The sequence below is a fragment of the Mustelus asterias genome, unplaced genomic scaffold, assembly GCF_964213995.1.
Source record: "Mustelus asterias unplaced genomic scaffold, sMusAst1.hap1.1 HAP1_SCAFFOLD_210, whole genome shotgun sequence".
NCBI classification, from domain to species: domain Eukaryota; kingdom Metazoa; phylum Chordata; class Chondrichthyes; order Carcharhiniformes; family Triakidae; genus Mustelus; species Mustelus asterias.
In genome coordinates this window covers 736,670-749,834 of record NW_027590197.1, presented here as the reverse complement: position 1 = coordinate 749,834, position 13,165 = coordinate 736,670, and the positions used below count along the sequence as shown (strand labels likewise).

At 44.4% G+C, this 13,165-nt stretch overlaps 1 protein-coding gene across 1 annotated transcript in view; it reads right to left on the bottom strand.

The window, feature by feature from the left end:
• Positions 1 to 13,165, bottom strand: part of LOC144485675 (uncharacterized) — a 77,450-nt gene that overhangs the window by 26,017 nt on the left and 38,268 nt on the right. The window lies entirely within an intron of this gene.

Below are 13,165 nucleotides of genomic sequence, written 5' to 3'. Positions count from 1 at the left end.
CTCCCCCTCGCGATAAATTCCAACATCCCATTTGACTTCTTGATCACCTGTTGTACTTGCAGACTGAGTTTTTGCGACTCATGCACAAGGAACCCCAGGTCCCTTTGCACAGTAGCATGTTGTAATTTTTTTCCATTTAAATAATAATCCAATTTGCTATTATTTCTTCCAAAGTGAATAACCTCGCATTTGCCAACTTTATACGCCATCTGCCAGATCCTCGCCCACTCACTCAGCCTATTCAAATCTCTCTGCAGACCTTCTGCTTCCTCCACGCAATTCAATTTCCCACTTATCTTCGTGTCATCAGCAAACTTTGTTACCCTACACTCAGTCCCCTCCTTCAGATCATCTATGTAAATAGTAAACAGTTGAGTCCCCAGTACCGATCCCTGTGGCACGCCACTAGTCACCATCTGCCAACCAGAAAAGCACCCATTTATTCCAACTCTCTGCTTCCTGTTGGATAGCCAATCCCCAATCCACGCTAACACCACACCCCCAACTCCGTGTGCCCCAATCTTCTGCAGCAAACTTTTGTGAGGCACCTTATCAAATGCCTTTTGGAAATCCAAAAACACCACATCTACTGGTTCCCCTCTGTCAACCGCACTAGGCACATCTTCATAAAAATCCAGTAAGTTCGTCAAACACGACTTTCCTCTCATGAATCCATGCTGCGTCTGCTTGATCGAACCATTCTTATCCAGATGGCCTGCTATTTCTTCTTTAATGATGGATTCCAACATTTTCCCAACTACAGACGTTAAGCTAACCAGCCTGTAGTTACCCGCCTTTTGTCTACTTCCTTTTTTAAACAGCGGCGTAACAGTAGCCGTTTTCCAATCAGCTGGCACTACCCCAGAGTCCAGTGAATTTTTATAAATAACCACTAACGCATCTGCTATTACCTCTGACATTTCTTTCAGTTCCCTGGGATGCATTCCATCCGGGCCCGGGGACTTGTCCACCTTCAGTCCCGTTAGTCTACCAAGCACTGCCTCTCTAGTAACAATAATTGTATTGAGTATCTCTCCTCCTACCAACACTCAATCGTGAATATTTGGTAAACTATTTGTGTCTTCCACCGTGAAGACCGACACAAAAAACCTATTTAAAGTCTCAGCCATTTCCTCGTATTCCAGTATTAAATCCCCCCTCTCGTCCTCCAAGGGTCCAACATTCACTCTAGCCACTCTATTCCTTTCTATATATTTGTAAAAACTTTTACTATTATTTTTTATGTTTAGAGCTAGTTTAGTTTCATAATCTATCTTTCCTTTCTGTTATTGGAAGATCTATCCAATTAATTCCACAGCCCAGCTGGTAGAGTCAGAACAATGCGGGAGGGTCGTGGGGATTCCAATCAGACCGAATCATTTAATCATAAAAGTGAAATACTGTGGGTGTTGGAATCTGAAAAGAAAACAGAAAATGCTGGAAAATCTCAGCGGGTCTGATAGCATCTGTGGAGAGAGAATAGAGCCAATATTTCGAGTCTAGATGTCCCTTCATAAGAGCTCTTACGAAGTGTCATTCAGGCTTGAAACATTGGCTCTATTCTCTAATTATTTTATCGATATGTTTCTTGTTCTTAGTTTCCAAATGGCAGGTAAGAGACCTGTCCTGTCCCCAGTTGAGCTCTGATTTTTCACTGGCCATGCTTGGGTAGGATTATAACCATTAGAATCCACTCTCAGAGCTCTGCTTTTCAGTCCAGTGCTACTTGGAGTATACCGTCACTTCACCGACTATCGGGTCACAAGTCCCTCACAGTTCTTATCACAAATTTATGATAAAATAATTTAAACAATGCCTGAGAACGCTTCTTCACTTCTTAACCAACTACCTACCACTGTTTGATGATTGGTCAGACCCTCCTTTTACAAATTCGGGTGTATCAGCTGCTGAACACCAGCCGGTCCTGGAATAAGTTTAATTCTAACTCATTCTGAGTAAATATTCTCACCAGGTCCTCTATCAGGGCCCTGCTAAGCAGTTTTAATGGTCCGTGAATGCAGAAACTGAGCAGTCACAGGAATGTGGTCAAGATAGTCCAGTCCCATAATGCCTCACATTCAATCGGCAGTCCTTCAATTATAACAGAATATGTGGCTGTATGTAGCTGCCTCGGCCACGATCAGCGCCAACACTGCCTTCCTGAACTGCTACAATGCCTGAGGTGTAAGTACACCCACAGTGTGGTTAGGGAGGGATTTCCAGCTACACATTCCAGACTTTCACCAGAATGAAGGTGGATACCAGATTGATATATTCCATTCAACCACACCCAAGGTGAGTTGTTCAAATTCCTTGATTGTCCAGGACAATATATTCACAACATCTTTAAATCAGAAATTAAACATTCCCATTTGATCTCAGGTATTAACATATTCTATTCGTTTGTTCTTTATTGTCAATGTCAGGCTGGGGTTGTTCTCCTTGGAGCAAAGGAGGTTGAGGGGAGATTTGATAGAGGTGGACAAGATTCTGACAGGTTGAGATAAGGTGGACAAAGAAAAGCTGTTCCCATTCGCTGACGGGACAAGGACGAGAGGGACACAGATTTATGGTTTTGGGTCAGAGATGCAGGGGGGGGATGTGAGGAAGAATATTTTGATGCAGTGAATGGTAATGTTCTGGAACCCGCTGCCTACGAGCGTGGAGGAATTGGAGACAACAAACTATTGCAAAGGAAATTCGATTGGCATCTGGGGGAGTTTCAAATAGAAATGCTGACTGAACATGTCTGAACTTCCAATCGCCCTGTCACTCTGTGATCCGTGTGAAATCTGAAACCAGGGATTCGCAACAAGACTCAGCCACTGGAGGCAAAGTCATGAGACCAGCCAGTCCAGCAGAAAGAAACCCTCCGACCCTCCCCATTGACCAACTGTGAGAATGAACAAAATGCAGTCCTGGATGTAATTGAGAGCAGAAACAATAACAGCAGAATCCAACCCCTGGAATCACTCGTGAATTGGTTGGTGTCTCAGCAGGGCGGATGAAGCTCTGAAACTCTTCCCACACTGAGAGCAGGTGAATGGTCTCTCCCCAGTGTGAACTCGCTGGTGTCTCCGCAGGGTGGATGACTGAGTGAATCCCTTTCCACACTGAGAGCAGGTGAATGGCCTCTCCCCAGTGTGAACTCGCTGGTGTGTCTGTCGGTGGGATAATTGAGTGAATCCCTTTAGATACTGAGAGCAGGTGAATGGTCTCTCCCCAGTGTGAACTCACTGGTGTCTCCGCAAGGTGGATGACTGAGTGAATCCCTCCCCACACTGAGAGCAGGTGAATGGTCTCTCCCCAGTGTGAACTCGCTGGTGTCCTCGCAGGCTGGATAAGTCAGTCAATCCCTTCCCACACACAGAGCAGGTGGACGGTCTCTCCCCAGTGTGAACTCGCTGGTGTGTCCGCAGATTTGATAACTGACTGAATCCCTTGCCACAGACACAGCAAGTGAATGGTCTCTCTCCAGTGTGACTGCGTTGATGAGCTTCCAGCTGAGATGGGGATATGAATCCCTTCCCGCAGTCCCCACATTTCCACGGTTTCTCCATGGTGTGGGTGTCCTTGTGACTCTCCAGGTTAAACAATCAGTTAAATCTCACACAGAACACGGGTACAGTCTCTCCCCGCTGTGAATGCTGCGATGTATTTTCAGGCAATGTAACTGGTTAAAGCTCTTTCCACACTCAGTGCACTGGAACACTCTCACTCGGGTGTATCAGTGCCTTGGTGCTTTTCCAGTCACACAAATGATTGAAGTTTTTGAAGCAGACAGAACAGGGAAACATTTCTCCTTCGAGAATCAAAGATCGATAGATTCAGACCCCGATGAATTGAGTGAGGATGTCAGATGTTGATGTGACATTAGGTTTGAGATTTCTGTCTGTAAATCCTCCCCTTCCAATATCCTGTAAAAGGAGTTTACAAAAGTGATCAGTGTCATTACAAGATAGAAATTCAGAACAATTGTAGTTTCTCTGGAACATTCTTTCCTCTCTTATTCTCCAAAAGCTGTAAATCTCCATCCCACACACTCTCCCTCCATTCTCACTCTGCTGTATCTAATATTCACCCTCCCAATTCTCCTGAAGGTGCTGATTGAGGCTGATTGACAGATCCGTGCTCACTGCTTCCTGTCCTGGACACAGAGAGCTGGAAATCTCCATGCAGGATGCCGGCCAAACAGAAATATGGCTACATACCTCAACTAAGAATGTTTTAAATGGATTGATTCAGTTAGTGAAGATACAGGGGGGTTGTGACTGATGATGATATTGAACTTGCTGCCAACGTGGGTGGTCATAGAGTTTTACAGCATGGAAAGAGGCCCTTCGGCCCATCGTGTTTGTGCCGGCCATCAAGGACCGTTCTATTCCAACCCCATTTTCCACTCTTTGTGCGTAACCTTGTATGCTAAGGCATTTCAAAAGCTTAACTAAATTCTTCTTAAATGTTGTGAAGGTTCCCACCTCTACCACTCTTTCAGGCACTGAGTTCCAGATTCATGACCCTCTGGGTCAAAAGATTTCTCCTCATTTCTCCTATAAACCTCCTGCTCCTGAAATTAAATCCATGCCCTTGGTTATTGACCTCTCGACTAAAGAGAAAAGTTCCTTCCTATGCCCCCTATCTGTGCCCCTCAGAATTTTATACACCTCAATCAGGTCCCCCTCACCCTTCTCTGCTCCAAGAAAAACAATGCCAGCCTCTCCAGCCTCTCCTCATAGCTGAAACACTCCAGCCCAGCCAACACCCTGGGGAATTTCCTCTGCACCTTCTCCAGTGCAATTACATCCTTCCTATAGTGTGGCGACCAGAACTGCACACAGTACTCCAGCTGTGGCCTATCCAGTGTTTTAGACAGCTCCATCATAACCTCCCTGCCCTTATATTCAATGATGTGGCCTTGGACTGGGGTAAACACAGTAAGAGTTTTAACAACACCAGGTTAAAGTCCAACAGGTTTATTTGGTAGCAAATGCCATTAGCTTTCAGAGTGCTGCTCCTTCGTCAGATGGAGTGGATATCTGCTCTCAAACAGGGCCATGATGTGGAGATGCCGGTGTTGGACTGGGGTGAACACAGTAAGAAGTCTCACAACACCAGGTTAAAGTCCAACAGGTTTATTTGGTAGCAAATACCATAAGCTTTCGGAGCGCTGCTCCTTCGTCAGATGGAGTGGAAACAGGGCATACAGAGGCACAAAATCAAGTGACAGAATACTGATTAGAATGTGAAACTCTACAGCCATATATTCAATGCCTTGGTTAATAAAGGCAAGTATCCCATGTGCCTTCTGAACCACCTTATGTAACTGTCCTACTGTCTTCAGAGATCTATGGACATGCACACCAAGGTTCCTCTGATCCTCTGTACTTCCTAGGATCTGACCATTCATTGCGCATTCCATTACATTGCTCGTCCTCCAAAAATTACCTAATCTTTTCAGGGTTGAATTCCACTTGCCACTGTTCTGCCCATCTAACTAAAGTTTTAAGGTTTATTTACTAGTGTCACAAGTAGGCTTACATTAACACTGCAGTGAAGTTACTGTGAAAATCCCTGAGTCGCCACACTCCAGCGCCTGTTTAGGTACACTGAGGGAGAATTTAGCATGACCAATGCACCTAATCAACACATCTTTTGGACTGTGGGAGGAAACCGGAGCACCCGGAGGAAACCCACGCAGACATGGGGAGAACGTGCAGACTCCACGCAGAGGGTGACGCAAGCCGGGAATCAAACTTGGGTCCCTGGCACTGTGAGGCAGCAGTGCCTCTGTGCCGCCCTGTCGATATCGTCCTGTAATCTAAGGTTTTGCTCCTCGGTTTTTAGCACATCATCAATTTTTGTGTCATCTGCAAACTTACTTATCATACCTCCTATATTCATATCCAGGTCATTAACGTACACTACAAGCAACAAGCAACGCAGCACCAATCCCTGCAGAACATCACTAAACACAGGCATCCAGTCACAAACACAATTTTGGGTCCAGTTTGGCAAATTGCCCTGGATCCCATGGGCTTTTACCTTCTCCGTCAGCCTCCCATGTGGGACCTTGTCAAAAGCCTTAATGAAGTCCATGTTGACGACATCAACTTAACTCCCCTCATCTACACACCGAGTCACCTCCTCAAAAATTCAACCAGATTTGTAAGGCATGATCTCTCTTTGCCAAAACCATGCTGCCCATCCTTGATTAATCCTCACCTCCCCAAGTGGAAATTAATTCTGTCCCCCAGAACTTTTTCCAATCGTTTCCCTATTGCTGAAGTTAGACTCACTGGCCAGGAATTTGTTGTTTTTTTCCCTACTTCCCTTCTTGACGAGTGGTACCATATCAGCTGTCCTCCAGTCCTCTGGCACCGCTCCTGTCCCAAGGCATGGTACATTAGGGAGACCATGCAGACGCTACGACAACGAATGAATGAACACCGCTCGACAATCACCAGGCAGGAGTGTTCCCTTAACTTGAGGAACACTTCAGCAGTCAGGGGCATTCAGCCTCTGATCTTCGGGTAAGCGTTCTCCAAGGCGGCCTTCACAACACACGACAACGCAGAATCGCTGAGCAGAAACTGATAGCCAAGTTCCGCACACATGAGGATGGCCTCAACCGGGATCTTGGGTTTATGTCACACTATCTGTAACCCCCACGACTTGCCTGGGCTTGCAAAATCTCACTAACTGTCCTGGCTGGAGACAATACACACCTCTTTAACCTGTGCTTGGCCCTCTCTCCATTCACATTGTCTGTACCTTTAAGACTTGATTACCTGTAAAGACTCGCATTCCAACCATTATTTTGTAAATTGAGTTTGTGTCTTTATATGCCCTGTTTGTGAACAGAACTCCCACTCACCTGATGAAGGAGCAGCACTCCAAAAGCTAGTGGCTTTTGCTGCCAAGTAAACTTGTTGGACTTTAACCTGGTGTTGTGAGACTTCTTACTGTGTTTACCCCAGTCCAACGTCAGCATCTCCACATCATAACTGAAGCATAACATCCTCTTTCCGATGTTCAATTTCCCTCGTAATAAAGGATAGCATTCCATTTGTAAAAACTTTGATTTATTTAAATGAAGATTTATAGGGTTCACTTGTTTCCAATAACCTCCCTAATCGTAAATCACACCAGGTTCCAGTGACTTAACCAAATGGCAAGAAATAACGCTTTAAATGGTGAATTCGGAAAGTTTATTAACGATTAAAAATGTAAGAGAGAAGGATAAAAAAAGCAAAGCATCTATTAACAGTAAAAGGAGAAAGCTTAACTTGAACAATTGAACAGACTTTTCTCCATCCTTCTCAGACCAGGACAAAAAGTGACCACTCTGAAAACATGGATAACTTGTAAAATCAACAGCTTTCAACACCTCTCTGTAGGGCACAGTAGTTAGCACTGCTGCCTCACAGCGCCAGGGACCCGGCTTGGGTCACTGTCTGTGCAGAGTCGGCATATTCTCCCCCTGTCTGTGTGGATTTCTCCCACAGACCGAAGGACATGCTGGTTAGGTACATTGAGCATGCTAAATTCTCCCTCGGTTTACCGGAACAGGCGCCAGAGCGTGGTGACTGGGGAATTTTCAGAGTAACTTCATTGCAGTGTGAATGTGTGACACTAATAAATAAACTTTAAAAAACCTTAAACTTTTAAAAACATCTACCAAATTGGTTTCTTGAATCCCCTTTTTTATCCTTTCAAAATGTAGAAAGCCCAGCTCAGCCAATTGTTGGGAATTAGCCAATTGGTCTATAACTTGTCAATAATGAAACTGGTTTGGTTTTTAGCAAGTTGCACACATTGTCTGAATTTTAAGACAATTCTTTCTCTCAAACGATATCTCTTAACTTGGGGTAGCCTGAGTGTTGACCAATAATTGGTTAACATCAGTCATTCAATGTTGAGACATCTTGAACAGGAACTGATTCATTCCCTCTAGTCAAGGTTAAGAAAGTATTAAAGTTTATTTATTAGTGTCACCAGTAGGCTTACGTTAACACTGCAATGAAGTTACTGTGAAAATCCCTTAGTTTCCGCACTCTGGCGTCTGATCGGTTACACTGATTGAGAATTTAACATGACTAATGCACCTAACCAGCACGTCTTTTGGACTGTGGGAGGAAACTGGAGCACCCGGAGGAAACCCACGCAGACACGGGGGAGACGTGCAGACTCCTCATAGTCACCCAAGCCGGGAATTGAGCCCAGGTCCCTGGCACTGTGAGGCAGCAGTGCTAACCACTGTGGCACCGCGCCACGCCACCAAGTCTTCGTAGAAATCATAGAAACCCTACAGTGCAGAAGGAGGCCATTCGGCCCATCGAGTCTGCACCGACCACAATCCCACCCAGGCCCCACCCCCACATATTTTACCCACTAATTCCTCTAACCTACGCATCCCAGGACTCTAAGGGGCAATTTTTTTAACCTGGCCAATCAACCTAACCCGCACATCTTTGGACTGTGGGAGGAAACCGGAGCACCCGGAGGAAACCCACGCAGACACGAGGAGAATGTGCAAACTCCACACAGACAGTGACCCAAGCCGGGAATCGAACCCGGGTCCCTGGAGCTGTGAAGCAGCAGTGCTAACCACTGTGCTACCGTGTGGCCCTTGTGATCTGTTTCTTTCTATTCGGTTGGTGCCAGAAGGTAACATTTTATAATTCCCACAGCATTTTAAACATTCTTTATATCTTTATAATTCTAAACGTTGTAAACTTTTGTGTTCAAATTTACATTTCCATCCTAACATCTGTATTAATGAATCATTTATTCTTTAATTGTCTCTCAATTCAGGTTGTCCATTTAACTCATCTCCTGCTTTACAATTGTGGGAACTTCAGTCCACAAATAAGGTAGTCAAATGCATTGTGAAAAGCAGGATCTTCTTTATATAAATAAGAAAGTTTAAAAATCATTGGCAAACAAAAGGAAACAGGAGCATTGGAACCAGCCTGGACTTGCAGACTGAAAGCCCGCCCAAAGCCCGCACGTGCTCAGAAGGGAGAGAGGCTGAGAAGAACACTCTGTAACACTTCTCCTCTCCTTAAATTTCAATCCCCCATCAGGACAGAAATACAACAAAGTAATGTCTTTAACAATACGGAAGTCTGTCAGGAGCTTTGTGGTTGCATTGCGACCTGTACAATACCACTGGTAAATCTTGTAATGGTGTTTCTGGAATGGGAGGTGAAGAGGTAGTTTGAGAATCTGTACATGAACATTCCTCTTCCACTCCCACAGCAGAGTCAACTGGCAAAGCTGGAGCCATTTCCTGGTGAACATCCACAGCAGCATGACCCTCTGCCATGTTCTCAGTAATGGTTGCTGACTCTGAAACTGTTCCTGACTCAGGGTCACACCGCAAACGAATATGGTCTTGGTGTCTGTGAACAACTCTTCCATTTTACAGTCTCACCACCCAAGATACTGGACCACTTTGGTTTAAAATTATTCCCGGTAACCACCTTTGGTCACTCCCAAACTTTCTGATGTAAACCTGATCACCCGGTTTGAACTGCCTCTCTTTGGCGTGGCAGTCATGTCCCTCCTTCTGCTTCTCTTGTCTCCTGCTCACTTTTGCTCTGAGATCTGGATGAAGCAGATCCAGATGTGACTTCAACCTTCTACCTAAAAATTCCACAGGAGAGAGTCCGGTTGTGGATTGTGGTGTGATGCGAAACTGGAACAAAAATCTTGAGAGCTTGTTCTTAAAGTATCGCCTGCCATTCTCTTCAATCCCTCCTTCAGAGTTTGAACAGCTCTTTCTGCGAGACCATTTGTAGCCAGATGAAACGGTGCAGTACGCACATGGCGTAGACCATTCCTTTACAGGAATTCCTGAAACACCTCACTTGTAAACAGAGTGTCGTTATCTGAAACAAGCAAATCTGGTAACCCAGGGCAAGTGAAAATTTGACAGAGCTTCTCTATTGCCACAGGAGCTGGAATATTACTCATGATCTGTGCTTCCAACCATTTTGAATGCACATTTACAATGACCAAACACATGTGATTCATGAAAGGCCCCCCCAAAGGCCACATTTAGTCTGGACCACGGCCTATCAGGCCACTCCCAAGGATGAAGTGGTAATGTACCCAGTGTGTTGTGACTGATTCAATCGACAAACAGTTTATTGAGTTACGCCAGCGGGGAGAAGCCACAGGGGCTGACCATGTGCAACTCCACCCAACAAAGAATATCATCAATTCTTATCCAGTTACTCAGACCATCCTGGCTGGACACAATCCAATCAGAATGGTGATAGATTACATACATTATAGGTTCAATCAAAGTAGTAACTGGGCATTATGGGGCTTTGTGATCATCTCATGGACAGGTGCCCCCATCATGATGCTTTCCAGACCCCCCTTGGGGGGGGGGTCTTTCTTGGGCTTTCTTTGTACATAGACTCCCTTAGTTAGAAATGGGGTGGATTACAAGTTCTCAAATGGCCGTCAGCACTCTTCCTTTGTTTTAATCTAATGACCACATGGTCTGGGAACATTTCTATTTAATGCTCTCTCTTTTTAAACTCTTTTCTTCAGTATCCAATTCCAGAATTTTCCTTTTCTTTGTGTTACTTGCGTCAGGAATAAATCTTTGGACCTGACAGGAAGTTTAACCCAAGATCAATCCAACACAGGATTGGTCTGAATCATTTCACATGTGTCAAATTTTAAATAACCATTACAAATTAAAACTCTCATTCTCACATGGGTGAATTGTATCCGGATTAAAATTCCCACATGTTTAGTAAAATATCCTGGAATCCTGTCTCTGGCCAGTAAAAATGGCTCCAGGTTCATAACTTCTGAACAAAAAAAGTTTCATTGATCACACTTCCTTTTTTAAAAATCTGTTTGATTTAAATCACAGACAGAAAACCTCAAGGCTTGAAGCATTCATCCCACAAATATCATCCACACACAAACAGAGAAACTTAGCATGTGCTTTACAACAACAATAACCAAAATTAATTACTGAAGTGTTCTTGTGATTCTGTTTTTAAACTTCCAAAAATGCCTTTAATTAAAGACTCAAGGTGAGGTTAATTCCCCAGAAAGATAAACCTTAACAAATGTAGCCCAAAACAATGATAAAACATATCTACAAACATCCACAGAAAACAAACAAAACACACAGATTCTCACAGCTCGTAAATTTCAAACAATGAATCTTCAGCATTCTCTCTCGCAGCTGTAGCTTCTTAAAGCGACAGAGCACTACAAGCTCACAACTCCTTGATTAAAATAAGATACAAGGTCCTTCATTATAACTGAACCTTTTTAAAGCCAACCGACAAGGACTGATTTTAGAGGCAACATCTTTGTTGATTTAAAATCCCAAACACGTTATAGCCAAACACCGGCAAAATCTTTGTTCTTTATCTGGGGATAAAATTCTCAGTTATTCCAAATTCCTCCAGGCGATGCTTAATATTTCCGCATTTAACTTATTCCCAGAAATCCTCAATTATAAACTAAAATACACACGTGTTTCCGGGCAGTCACAGGAATGTGGTCAAGATAGTCCAGTCCCACAATGCCTCACATTCAATCTGCAGTCCTTCAATTATAACAGAATATGTGGCTGTATGTAGCTGCCTCGGCCATGGTCAACCCCAACACTGCCTTCCTGAACTGCTACAATGCCTGAGGTGTAAGTACACCCACAGTGCTGTTAGGGAGGGATTTCCAGCTACACATTCCAGACTTTCACTAGACTGCAGGTGGATATCAGATTGATATATTCCATTCAACCACACCCAAGGTGAGTTATTCCAATTCCGTTATTGTCCAGGACAATATATTCACAATATCTTTAAAACAGAAATTAAACATTCCCATTTGATTTCAGGTATTAACATATTCTGTTGGTTTGTTCTTTATTGTCAATGTCAGACTGGGGTTGTTTTCCTTGGAGCAAAGGAGGTTGAGGGGAGATTTGATAGAGGTGGACAAGATTCTGACAGGTTTAGATAGGTGGACAAAGAAAAGCTGTTCCCAATAGCTGAAGGGACAAGACGAGGGGGACACAGATTTCTTGTTTTGGGTCAGAGATGCAAGAGGGGGAGTGGGGGGGGGGGGCGGGGGGGGAGTGGGGGGGGGAGATGTGAGGAAGAATATTCTGATGCAGCGAATGGTAATGACCTGGAACTCGCTGCCTACGAGGGTGGAGGAAGTGGAGACAATAAACAATTAAAAAGGAAATTGGATGGGCATTTGGGATGTTCCAAACAGAACGAAGAACAAAGAAAATTACAGCACAGAAACAAGCCCTTTGGCCCTCCAAGCCTGCAGCAACCATTCTGCCCGTCTGAACTAAAACCCCCTACCTTTCTGGGGACCATATCCCTCTATTCCTATGCTATTCATATATTTGTCAAGACACATCTTAAAGTCACTATCGTATCTGCTTCCACTACCTTCCCCGGCAACGAGTTCCAGGCACCCACCACCCTCTGTGTAAAAAACCTGCCTTGTACATCTCCTTTAAACCTTGCCCCTCGCACCTTAAACCTGTGTCCCCTAGTAACTGACTCTTCCACCCTGGGAAAAAGCTTCTGAATATCCACTCTGTCTTGTAGACTTCTATCAGGTCTCCCCTCAACCTCCGTCATTCCAGTGAGAACAAACCAAGTTCCTCCAACCTCTCCTCATAGCTAATGCCCTCCACACCAGGCAACATCCTGATAAATATTTTCCGTACCCTCTCCAAAGCCTCCACATCCTTCTGGTAGTGTGGTGACCAGAACTGAACACTAGATTCCAAGTGCGGTCTAACTAAGTTTCTATAAAGATGCAACATGACTTACCAATTTTTAAACTCAATGCCCCGGCCGATAAAGGCAAGCATGCCGTATGCCTTCTTGACTATCTTCTCCACCTGCGTTGCCACTTTCAATGACCTGTGTACCTGGACACCCAGATCCCTCTGCCTATGAATACTCTTAAGGGTTCTGCCATTTGCTGTATATTTCCCACCTGTATTTGACCTTCCAAAATTCATTACCTCACATTTGTCCGGATTAAACTTCATCTGCCATCTCTCCGCCCAAGTCTCCAACTGATCTATATCCTGCTGTATCCTCTGCCGGTCCCCATCGCTATCCGCAATTCTACCAACCTTTGTGTCGTCCACAAA